Genomic DNA, 11,494 nt, shown 5'->3' with positions numbered 1-11,494 from the left:
AGGCTGAGTTGTCTTAACTACAGTAGTGTATATATATATATATATGTATATATATATATATATATATATATATATATATATATATATATAGATATATAGATATATATAGATAGATAGATATAAGATTTTTTTTCTATCTATCTATGTACATCATATCTATGTATTTCTATACCTTGCATCTATGTCATATCTAGCCATCTGCCTACGTCATACCCACCTCTGTATCTACCTACTTTATATCCGTACATTTCCAAAAAGTAGCAGCCCCACAAGGCACATAGGGTGCCCCAATGCTCCTAGGGTACAACTCCAACCCCACTATAGTGTAGAAACATTCCCCAAATAGACTCCCGACTTTATACGTCTATCCATGTATCTGTATCTAGAATCATATTTATCATGTGTCTATATATATTGGTCATATCTGTCTATATTCTATATAGCACCGCCGCTACAAACTTTTGCATAATATTACGCTAACATATGCTGCCCATAATGCATGCACCAGATATATCTAATAGGAATAGCAGAGCTGACCTTGTCATTTATTTCTTTATATCACACTCGGTTATTATATAGGACTCTTTAAGTCAAGATAGCTCAGGAGATTTACCGGCAGCCCCTTGGGATGAAGTGTACTCAATGACAAACTCAGCTCTGCTACGCTGCACTGTTCTATTGTTGAAAACCTGCTAGGAGAGGTGTGGCATTTCTGTCATTTCAAAGGCAATATCTGATATATCTCATTTAAATGCATCTAATATGGAATAACCCTACTTGGGCAGTATATAGGGACTCAGCACGTCACTCCCTATACAATGCAATCTGCTTTTATTCATGATGCATAGAGTTCTTTGGAAAGTATCTCATACTTAGAGAAAACTATATAGAGAAATAAAATGACACCTATGCCCTATTATAATACACGACGAGATAGAAATCCCTCCGTCTGCAGCATGACAGTGATCGAGCCACATAGAGAATGGACAGAAGGGCACCAGCTTAGGATGATTCAGCAATGAGTAGGAGACCTCGACCATCTCATCTCACAAAAGAACAAACCATAAAAAATAAAATGTAGCACAAAGAGGAAGCTGTTCTGTGCCAGGCACCCTGCACCCCGCCAGGCGCCGTCACATCAACTCTACCCATGCCATACAAGTTTTGCCAAAGAAATACTTTCATGCGCCATAACCGATGCCTTCAATAGAAGTATATCCGAAACTGAAGAAGTCTTGAGTACGGCTCTCTAACCGAACACCACGTCATTGACAAAGTTGCAGGAAGGTTGTGTGCGCCTGCACGTAACTTCGACTTAAATCTTTTCAATCATTCAATATCATACAAAGTCATTTGTAACAATCACATCTTTTCTATACAAATTAAACTTCCTAAAAGGCCAAGGTCCTATCCACAGAACACCATATGCTAAGTGTGAACTTAATAAATACGTCGTCTCATGTCACACATTTCCAAAAAAAAATGAATGAAATGAACATGAAGACGAATCCTCCAAACCTGCAGAGGTCTGCATCGGTGATGCTCTGCAAAATACAGCCCGGGACTAAGCAGCTATCAAGGGTTAAAATCAATGCAAGCTTCACCTTAGCCAGGATCCCATTCTTTGTTTCCAGGCAGAATACAGTGCAGATGTGAGACCTAGCACACTGCGCATGCACACTGAAACTATGCATAAAATTCAGAGGGAAAAAAAAAAAAATTCTCCCAAAAGTAATCAGTTATGTAGTTTCTGCAGATCATCTCAAGGTGAAAGCGATATTAACGCATGATAAGAACGCAGAATGAGATGTGGCGTAGAAAGCACAGAATAAGTCCTTTACCATGTTGCAATAACTCTATAGAATAAACATGTAGCAATATTGGTACATAGATACGTATGATAGATACATAGACAGATGATACTTTATATGGAAACATCAGGCAAAGTGAAGGATACAAAGTAACAAAATGGAATAACATAGAAAGAGAATGCGACGAAGAAGAAACAAATAATAAAGGATAGAAAATAATAAACATAAAGTATAAGTAACAATATAAAAGTAGCAAGAAAACGTCGCCTTCCCTTTTATTCCTTACGGATACTGTTCTACCTGCGTAACGTGAACCATATGGCACATGTATGCAGAATAGTTTACAGTATTGGAGTGGAAGAGAAGGGAAGCCACTTTGTGAATTGTGCAGAGACGATGAGATCCATAAGAGTGTCTGACTCTGCACCCTGGAAAATCACCGCTCTGCCCGCACTGCCAAGGGTGCTGAGGCTGGTATCATGCCGCTCGTACACACTGACAGCCCGCCTTACCTTATTCTTATATGCTGATCTAGCAACCCCAGAAGACCCAATCCTCAGCTGCAGAATGCCATATGGAAAAAGCAGAAGCAGCACTAAGCGAGACAGACAGAGTGCTGGGTGAGGCTTTAGCATGGGTGTATAATGAATGCCGCCATTTTAAAGCCTGGCTCTTGAAATCACTAGGCATAACGAAATTAAAGCACGCCCCACGTACATAACTTCATTGCTGGGACGTGCATCTGGGATGAAACTATGCAGCTGCGGGGAGGGAAATGTCAAGCAGGCAGAGGAAAAGAAAAAACCTCATGCGAAACGCGGGGCTGGCAGAAGAGGGGTTAAACGCCGCCGCCGCTGCAGAGGGAACGGACGATGGCCACTTTCTAAATTGTTAAAAATGTATGTCGAGGGATCGACGAGGTTATTTAGCTGCAGCGAAAGCAGCAACGTAGTTCTTGCAAAGCATTTCCTGTCTCCCTCTGCTGCAGTGACTTGGTACATTCCGCAAAACAGAGCACCTAATGGCCTTTGGGAGCTGTGTCGTATTCTGTAGCTCAGGCTGCCGGCTGCCATAGCAACATAGCTAAAACCTACACTAGATCTGCACAATAAATCCACCCGTACAATAAAAGGTGACTCAATGCAATTAGTGCAAGCAAATTCACTAGTTCGTGTGCAACGCTGCACGTGCTGCAACGTGAAAAACCACCCTGGGACAAGATTCCAGGCATTTCCTGCCCTTGGTATAAAATATACAATGTATGGCAGATACACTCTGCAACATTGTGCTCACCCTGGCCCATCCTTGGCATGCAGGAAGGGGCGCCGCCATGTTGTGTCCTCACATTACCCACATCTAGCAGCGACCAAGCTAGAAATATGCCTTGTCCGGGCATTTAGTGGTACATAGGGGCAGGTTTATTATTCACATTATGCCAGGCATATGGCGGAAAAAAAAAACAAACAAACATTGGTTGCGATAATAACCGTTGCAACCGGTGTTTTTGCAACTCCCATAACAGTATCATGGAAGCAAAAGCGGCGAGGGTGGCGAGAATGTAATATCATGGATGTCAGAAATGGCTGGCAAAAGACTAAAAACCCGCACAGAACTAATAGTGCACACAACTGAGAGTTTGTTACAATTGCATCAGGCCAAAAAAATGACAAATGACAACTATCACGTTTTACCAAGGGACAGGAAAAGATGAGGCTTAAGGGAGCGGAGGAACGAACAAGGATGTTATTGTGCTATAATAAGGCATCAAAGGAAGTTTTGACCAACTGTGACCAACTCCTGGGTAGGCTATTCCATCTATTCTCAGTTCTTGTTGCAAACTTTTTCCCCCTGACTGAGCGACCCCTTGCATTTGGAAGGGATTTTACACTTTTACACCATATTTTTTGTATAGGACATTTATATATCTACATCCGTTAACAGTGTCTAAGGGCTCATCCACATGATCGTCGTCAGTCTATGCATCAGCTATGTTTCCCAGATTGGAGACCGCTCTGTGATCTGAACTCTATGATGCAGTTTCAGCCTCTCGGTGTTGGTAATCTGCCATACTCCAATGATCTGAGTACAGGACAGTAGTCTAGAACAGACCGAATCATGGAAAACAGAGGGATACAGTTACAAATGTATTAAGACTGTCGTATTGTATGGCGGTCTTAATACTGGTGCAGGGAACCGGAGATTTACGAAAAGGCTGCGGGCTGGATAAGGATAAACGCAACTCACCATATTGTGAATCAGAGCAACCACATGGGCACAGACCCGCCTGGAGGAGAGGGAGGCAGCAATGGAGAATAACTAATGTCCAGTCGCTTCATAGGAAACCATCTCACACTGCGCAAATTTTATTCATTGTCCATTAAAGGCGCCTACACATTTCCGTACAACCCCTCCCCAAACCTTAGTCATAACCATCAAATGAACTATTCTAAATGATACAAAGTATAAGTATCAAAACAAACTTTAAGGTCAGATGGTAACAAAGTAATCAGGAATTATCTTGTAAAATAACCCTTAAAGGGGTTGTCCAGGAATCTTACTATTCTTACTAGATCACCCCTTGCATGAGAATGTGGCTACAGGATTATGGTCTGAGCAGGACCTTAATTAAGTCACTCACCAAAAACAATAGCAGATCAGTGGTTTGGTATCTAACACAAGGAAGTATAGTAATCCATTTGTGTACATACATTTATTGGTAGAAATCCCCACCAGAAAGCCGTCTGCATCGGTGTACGGCTACAGATCAGTACTAAATTCTAGAACAAACAGGTTCTAGCACAATTGTGTAATAAAGGGGTGTTAGCGTTATCCGTTATTAAAGGGTAACAGAGTTTTCATGGTGGTGTGTAATATACGCTGGGCAGTATCTTCTATGGCTGTATAAACCTTCATACATAATGCCCTGTCAGATTTTCTGCTGACTATATCCCCATTATGGCTGCAGCACACTTTACATTTGTCTCAGAGGTTGTTGGCATGTACTGGCTGTATCCATTACTGATACTGTTTTGCCATACAGCCAGGAGTAACTGAACCATAGCAAACAATTGGCTGAGAAAAGTCCAAGTGACCCTACTATAGGAGATTTCGGAATATTAGACAGGGCAAATACATGCATGCAAGCAGATAAAACACAGGGAAAAAAATAGAGTCTATGAGCAAGATCACATAAGCTGCTTGCTGTCTGTGAATAATATCCCATGTGTAATCACACAAGCAACCAGAAGCAGATACTGTATATAGAAGATTTTTTTTCTTATATGGCAACCTGTGAGATTCGCAGAATCTTCAGTTCTTTGCACAGAGCAACAGTTTGCCGATGTGTGCGGAGACTGAAGAGAATCGGCCCCTCCCATCTGCAGTTACTGTGTGAAGAGAAAAAAGAACCTCCCCCTCACTCACTGATCTGCCTTTAGTGATCCCCAGTGATCTTCTTTCCACTACTACTATTTAGGGATCTTACATGCGTTGATCTTGTTTTGCAATGTGATAAGTAACATGCATTTTATTTTAAGCATATGCCTAATCATTTACATAGGCCACATCTGCGAGCACTGCACCAACCTATCACATCTGAAACTCAGGTACTGCATCACACCCTAAAATAAAGTTACACCCCAAACCAATCCCCAGGATAAGTACAGATCTCAGATCACAAAAGGGGACCCAAAACGAAAACAGACCTCATATCATATCTACCAATATAAGCAGAATTGTAGACTCCCCCTTCCCTGGAAAAATGCAGACACCAGATCAGGCATCAAACATGTAACATAGACATAGTACAGCGCATAAACACACACGTATGCACGCATGCACATGACACCTCACGTCTCCATCCACTCTGGCTTAAGAACCTGCACAGATATGGTCATGTGATTAAATCTGTACAGGTCCTTCTACAGTTCTTGAGTAGTTCTGTGCACATCTGATATAGCTAGGGGCCTATTGTGGGAAAAATTAGATCTGCCTGCACCGTACAAAAATACATCATGCCCCCTCTATGGATTCATTCATACACTTGCCTATTAGATCTATGGGTTTAAGGGGATATCGTCATTCCTTAGGGAGAGACCACCATGTACGTGTGTGGAGTCTTATTAAGCCATTAGCTCTCCACTGTGAGGGATCATGGGAAGAATATGCAAATATGTCTTCCATGATGTAAATAGGAAGACAGTGCCTCAGTCATGCAGCCCACTAGGGGGCGCTCCCTTTAACATCATGCCCGACCTTCCCTGAGACCTTTGCTGCAATGATGTGGGATTTTACCAAGTACAGTCTCTCAGCCAAGGACAACTGTTTCAATCTATTTGGATCTCTTCAGCCCAGCGTAGAGAAGGCTGACTTGGCAGAAGTGAGAGGAATCTAGACAGGGTTAAGGGGATATAGTCACCCCTTAGGGAGAGACCACCATTTAGGTGTGTGGAGTTAGATCTATGTGCATTTTATCTATTTTATAGCTGCTTTTTAGTATACTTGGGCTGGATTCCTGACTTGTGAGTCTTTGCATTGTTTATGGGGCCCTATGTACAATCGCTCACTTCCTTATGTACTCCACGCCCTCCTGAGCTACATGGGTTGCTTTGCCCCCGTTGCTCTGGGTGATCTTTGTTTGTTCAATTTAACAGGTCAAACTTTAAAAGGAAAAAAATATATAAACGTACAGAACAAATTTACAGAGCTTTATAGGTTATATCTCCATTAGGACTAGAAGTAATGATCAGCTTTTGTGTGGATGACACTTTCCCAATCAATAGCGAACCTTCATGTATCAGTTTTATTTAGTCTTTTTGTCTTATTGTACCTTTTCCCACGCTCAGTTACACCTACTGTGACTAGTCAATAAATGTTCTGAACACAGATGCACAGCGTGCCCAAACCGGACTAAGCCTAAGGTCTCATATTGAGAATGTTATATTTTTCCTGATCTCTTGAGGGTGTCACCATCGCCAGTAGAACTTTCTATATAATTCAAACTGGTTGGATTATATCACACTGGCAATCTATGAGGGTCACAAAATGCAATCCCTAACTACTGCTGATTGATTGAAGACAACTCCTGTCACACAGTTATAGTGATGGAGATCACTGCATCGCCTGCCTGACTGTATACTTATCGTCTCAGATTTATTTTATCTATTTATTATGATTACTTGTATAGCGCCATCATATTACGTGACGCTTTACAGACATTGTCAGTCATTGTCCCTTATAGGGATCGCAATCTACATAGATTATTTAGGAAAAGAGAAAATGATAGTTACACTGTCCCCCAGCAGGCAGAGATGGTACTGGCTCTAACTGGTCACATAATACTGTACTAAAGGGTGATGGAATTGATAGCGGAACACAGACAAAGTAACATCTATAACTTAAGATGGATAATGACACTGTCCCCAAGCAGGCAGAGATGGTACTGACTCTAACTGGTCACATGATGCTGTGCTAAGGAGTGATGGAATTGATTGCAGAACACAGACAAAGTAACATCTATAACTTAAGATGGATAATTACACTGTCCCCCAGCAGGCAGAGATGGTACTGGCTCTAACTGGTCACATGATGTTGTGCTAAGGAGTGATGGAATTGATTGCAGAACACAGACAAAGTAACATCTATAACTTAAGATGGATAATGACACTGCCCTCCAGCAGGCAGAGATGGTACTGACTCTAACTGGTCACATAATACTGTACTAAAGGGTGATGGAATTGATAGCGGAACAGAGACAAAGTAACATCTATAACTTAAGATGGATAATGACACTGTCCCCCAGCAGGCAGAGATGGTACTGACTCTAACTGGTCACACAATACTGTAATAAAGGGTGATGGAATTGATAGCGGAACACAGACAAAGTAACATCTACAACTTAAGATGGAGTCTATTGAGAGTAGATTTACACCAGATTTATCACACTTTCCCATGTGAAGTTCTAATCTGGGACAATATTTCAGTACACACACCTACCTAGAGCCACAGTGGGTGATGTCATACAATATATACATAAGATCATATAATGGTGCTATATGTGAGACAAAATCTGAATACAATGTGACATACTGCTGTCTCTATGTAGGAACTTGGTGCCTGCTCTAAGGTAGATTTCACGTCAGTGTCCCTTTAATGACAGATATAGGTATCCTATTAATTACATATGCATAACATATCTCCCACGTTCTCCGGCATGAAGAATGAAATAATACATATTTAATGGCGTCCTGACAGCCTTCATCAGTCTATTCCCTATTTTCAGCCTAGGCCCGACTTATTGCGGAGAAATGGATAGAATGGCCGAACATAAGCAGAGAGCCGCAGGACCCCGTAAATAAATTATTGGCTAACCTGTGAACATATTTTCTCGCCTCTATGTCTTCCAGGTATGAAAGCTAAGTTATCTTAAGCCATTTGTATTCATACGAGATACCGCCATGTTCTAGGCAAGAAGCGTCTGGGTTAATAGTGTTTGGATACATAATACATACTGAATACATAGAAGGTTCTTACATCTTATAAAGGGACAATCCTAGGTGAAATAGTTCGTGGATGGAAATATTTTATTTATGTGCTGTCGTGTGACACAAGGCGCGTAATATGAGATTTTATCCCCATGAAAAAATTTCCCCACTTATAGGCCTGATAGTTAAAGGGGTTGTCCCATCACAAGGATCCTATCTATACTGCTTGTTAATGTGGATGTAAGACGTTTCCTAAATACATTGCTTCAGTAAAACTGCTTTGTTTCTCCACTATCTTACTTTATTCAATTCATTGTTGGCACAGCCCTGACTTATCTGCTCATGAGTCAAGTGATGCTGCTCTGAGGGGGGAGGGAGGAGGGGCTAAGTGCAGGGAGCGAGCCTGTGTATCTAGCTATTCCTGTGTCTACACCACATGACCTAGCTCCCTGCTGTCAGATAGAGGAGCTGCTTGCATTTCTTCTGTTCTCCCAGTTATCAGGCTAGCTAATTCAATTGTGTTCCTTATGGCAGAGACAGGCAGTCTCTGTATGTAACACAGAATGGAGTTGCTGCTGTCTATACTTCATAGTCCAATATGGGTGGGCGGAGCTACACATGAATTTGGGGGCGGAGCTAAACGGCAGGTTGCATGTGAAACCCCGCCCACCAAATGATGCAAGAAACCAGGAAGAAAGAAGATTTTACAGGAGAGAAGACTGGTGAGTATGCGACGTGGGAATACCCCTTTAAAGGGGTTGTCCAGGACAAATCACCGAGGAGGCCGGGGAAGGTATAAAAACAAAATCATAGTCACCTGTTGTCACCACTGTCTGTTCAGGCGCGTGCCTTGCCTATGCTGCTGGAAGTCCATGACCACTGAGGTTAATCGGTGACCTTAGTGGTGGCTGGAAAGGACCCATTGATGTCACTTTTGTCCCCGTGTCTCTTCCTGCAGTCAGGACCTTTAGTAACCCCTTACGGTCAAGGCCCAGTAAGGACTGCTACTAGGGTCGAGTGATCGGGAACGGAAAGAAATCAAATCCCGATCGGCGATCGTGATTGGGATCAGCTGGAAAATGATCGGAAATCGGATTTTGAAATCTCAAGATCGGCTCAACCCTAAAAGTGACTTTTCCCACAGAGAAGCATTGACTACAGTTGAGCAATCAGAAAAGATCGGATTCCGATCGGCAATAGAGCAAATTTCACGATCGGCTGGAAAATGATCGGAAATCGTATTTTAAAATCGATCCTGAAATCTCAAGATCGCCTCAACCCCAACTGCTACCTCTGCATCACCTATAGCTATACCTCTCTTTGAGGTCCCTTTAGTTACACCCCTGGCTGTGCCCTCGTTCTGTAGGACAGGTTTAGGTACCCATGTGGCGGTGGACATCTGGATACATCATGACCCTCTTTACAGTGAATTTCTACATTTGTTAAAGTTTGTGCCCATTAATATTTTGCTAATAAAGCGGCTGCTTTCGCCAATTTCCACCAAACATCAGGCGGTTTTGTGTATTTATTTCGGGTTAAGGGTCGGGGTTGGGTATAAATGGAATTGATCCTTAATCTCTTAGCCACGACAATCCGGTCGGTGTAGTGAGTAAAGACAATATGACTTTTTAAGCTGCCAATATCGTGCAAGTAAATAGCAATGAAAACACCTCCGTCTACCCGGTAGTAATCTAACCCGGTCCTGCGAGGATCGGCCCGTGCACCTGCCGCCTGACAGATAGCCTATTGTTTTATTTCTTCAAGACAGAATTGAGAGCGCCAAGTGGGTGAGGAAACAGAACAAAACGGGTATTATTGAGTGGAAGAAGATACATGTTTTCGTCTCACCTTTGTCTATTACTACCTGTGGAGTCTACGGATAGTCAGAGACACAGAGAATGATCTGTCAATTTTCGACAATGGGGACATATGCAATTCAATAGAGGATTGCCAAATCTCCCAAGAGCGGGGGAAGCCTCTAGTAAGGGGCACTCCATATAAATTTTATTTGGCACTGGAGCACATCATCATTAGGAACCACCTTGGAACCCAAATTCACATATTGGGGACAGGACAGTGGGGCTTTTATGCATAGTGGGGCCCCATAGAATGCCCCACTGTCCAGTCCCCAGTATGTGAATTTGGGTTCCAAGGCTGAGGTGCTTAGGTTGAGGCTGAGGTGCTTAGTTCTCAAACACCTATCTAAGGGCGGGTTCACAGCTCTGCCAGGTCTCCACTTTAGCCAATCTGGCGGGTTTCCGTCTTCTGCCCCAAGAAACTGGACAGAAGACAGAAACCCGGCGGTCAGCTTTCAAACTCATTCACTTGAATGAATTTGCAAAGTGACCGTCCGTGTGTGTCTTCTGCCTCTCCGTGGCGAAAGCGGGCACAAATGAATCCTGATGGATCCCATTGGCTTGTTCCTTTAGAAACCTCTAGAGATGGGAAAACCTCTCAGGAAGAAACCTCAGCGTATAGTGCAGCTACCATTTTAATTTGCCCAAGACAAATCCCCCTTTGTACGCTTTTGTAAAAACCAAACAATTTGGAATATTTGGGTCGAACCCAACTCAGTCCAAGTTGGTTGGACCACCTCCATTCCATCAAAGATCACGTATGAAAGTCCGACAGGCACGATGCACCTAGCAAAATGAAAAACACTATAACAGGAAACCAATAAACCCAAATATGGCCACTGGGGCCACCAGGATTCACTTGGGTCTGTTCTTGTACATTCTTACTGCTTGGGGTTGTGTACACGTGACATTATTACACAGCATTCAATGAGGAAGGAAATGAATCTCCAGCCCATAAAATTTAGACAAACAAGGAACACAAAAGATATTGTTCATTGTTGTTCTACATTAGAACCAATCACAGGTAAAAAAAAAAAAAAAAAATTGCAAAATCCAATTTATTAAGGAGGACCTTTCACATCCTCCGGCACCTGTGGTATTATATACTGCTCGAAAGCTTACAGTACGTTCTGAGTGCGAAGGTATCGGAGCCGGTAGTTTTGGCACCAATATCCGTTATCTGTCAGTAAGGTGGCTCTTAATTCTCAAGATCATCGTTGGGCGGTAAGGGATGTCCCCTCTGACACTTCAAGTCTATGGAAGAGTACCGTCAGGGGCGATGATGCCTACCACCCTGAGCTGAAAGACCCGCCCTTATGACAGTAAAGGGACATCGCTGCAAAAA

The 11,494-nt window shown here is 42.6% G+C and overlaps 1 protein-coding gene across 2 annotated transcripts in view; it reads right to left on the bottom strand.

Annotated features, from left to right (window-relative positions):
* Positions 1-2,619, bottom strand: part of LOC142184539 (muscleblind-like protein 3) — a 101,500-nt gene extending 98,881 nt beyond the window's left edge. Inside the window, exon 1 of one of the 2 annotated variants that reach the window (XM_075259453.1) lies at positions 2,324-2,619. The gene's annotated coding sequence lies outside the window, so the exon portion shown is untranslated. The remainder of the gene's footprint in view (positions 1-2,323) is intronic. The other variant, XM_075259456.1, reaches the window with a different exon arrangement.
* Between the last annotated feature and the right edge of the window lie 8,875 nt (positions 2,620-11,494).

The sequence above is a fragment of the Leptodactylus fuscus genome, chromosome 11 (assembly GCF_031893055.1).
Source record: "Leptodactylus fuscus isolate aLepFus1 chromosome 11, aLepFus1.hap2, whole genome shotgun sequence".
NCBI lineage: Eukaryota > Metazoa > Chordata > Amphibia > Anura > Leptodactylidae > Leptodactylus > Leptodactylus fuscus.
This window is presented reverse-complemented; position numbering and strand designations above follow the sequence as displayed.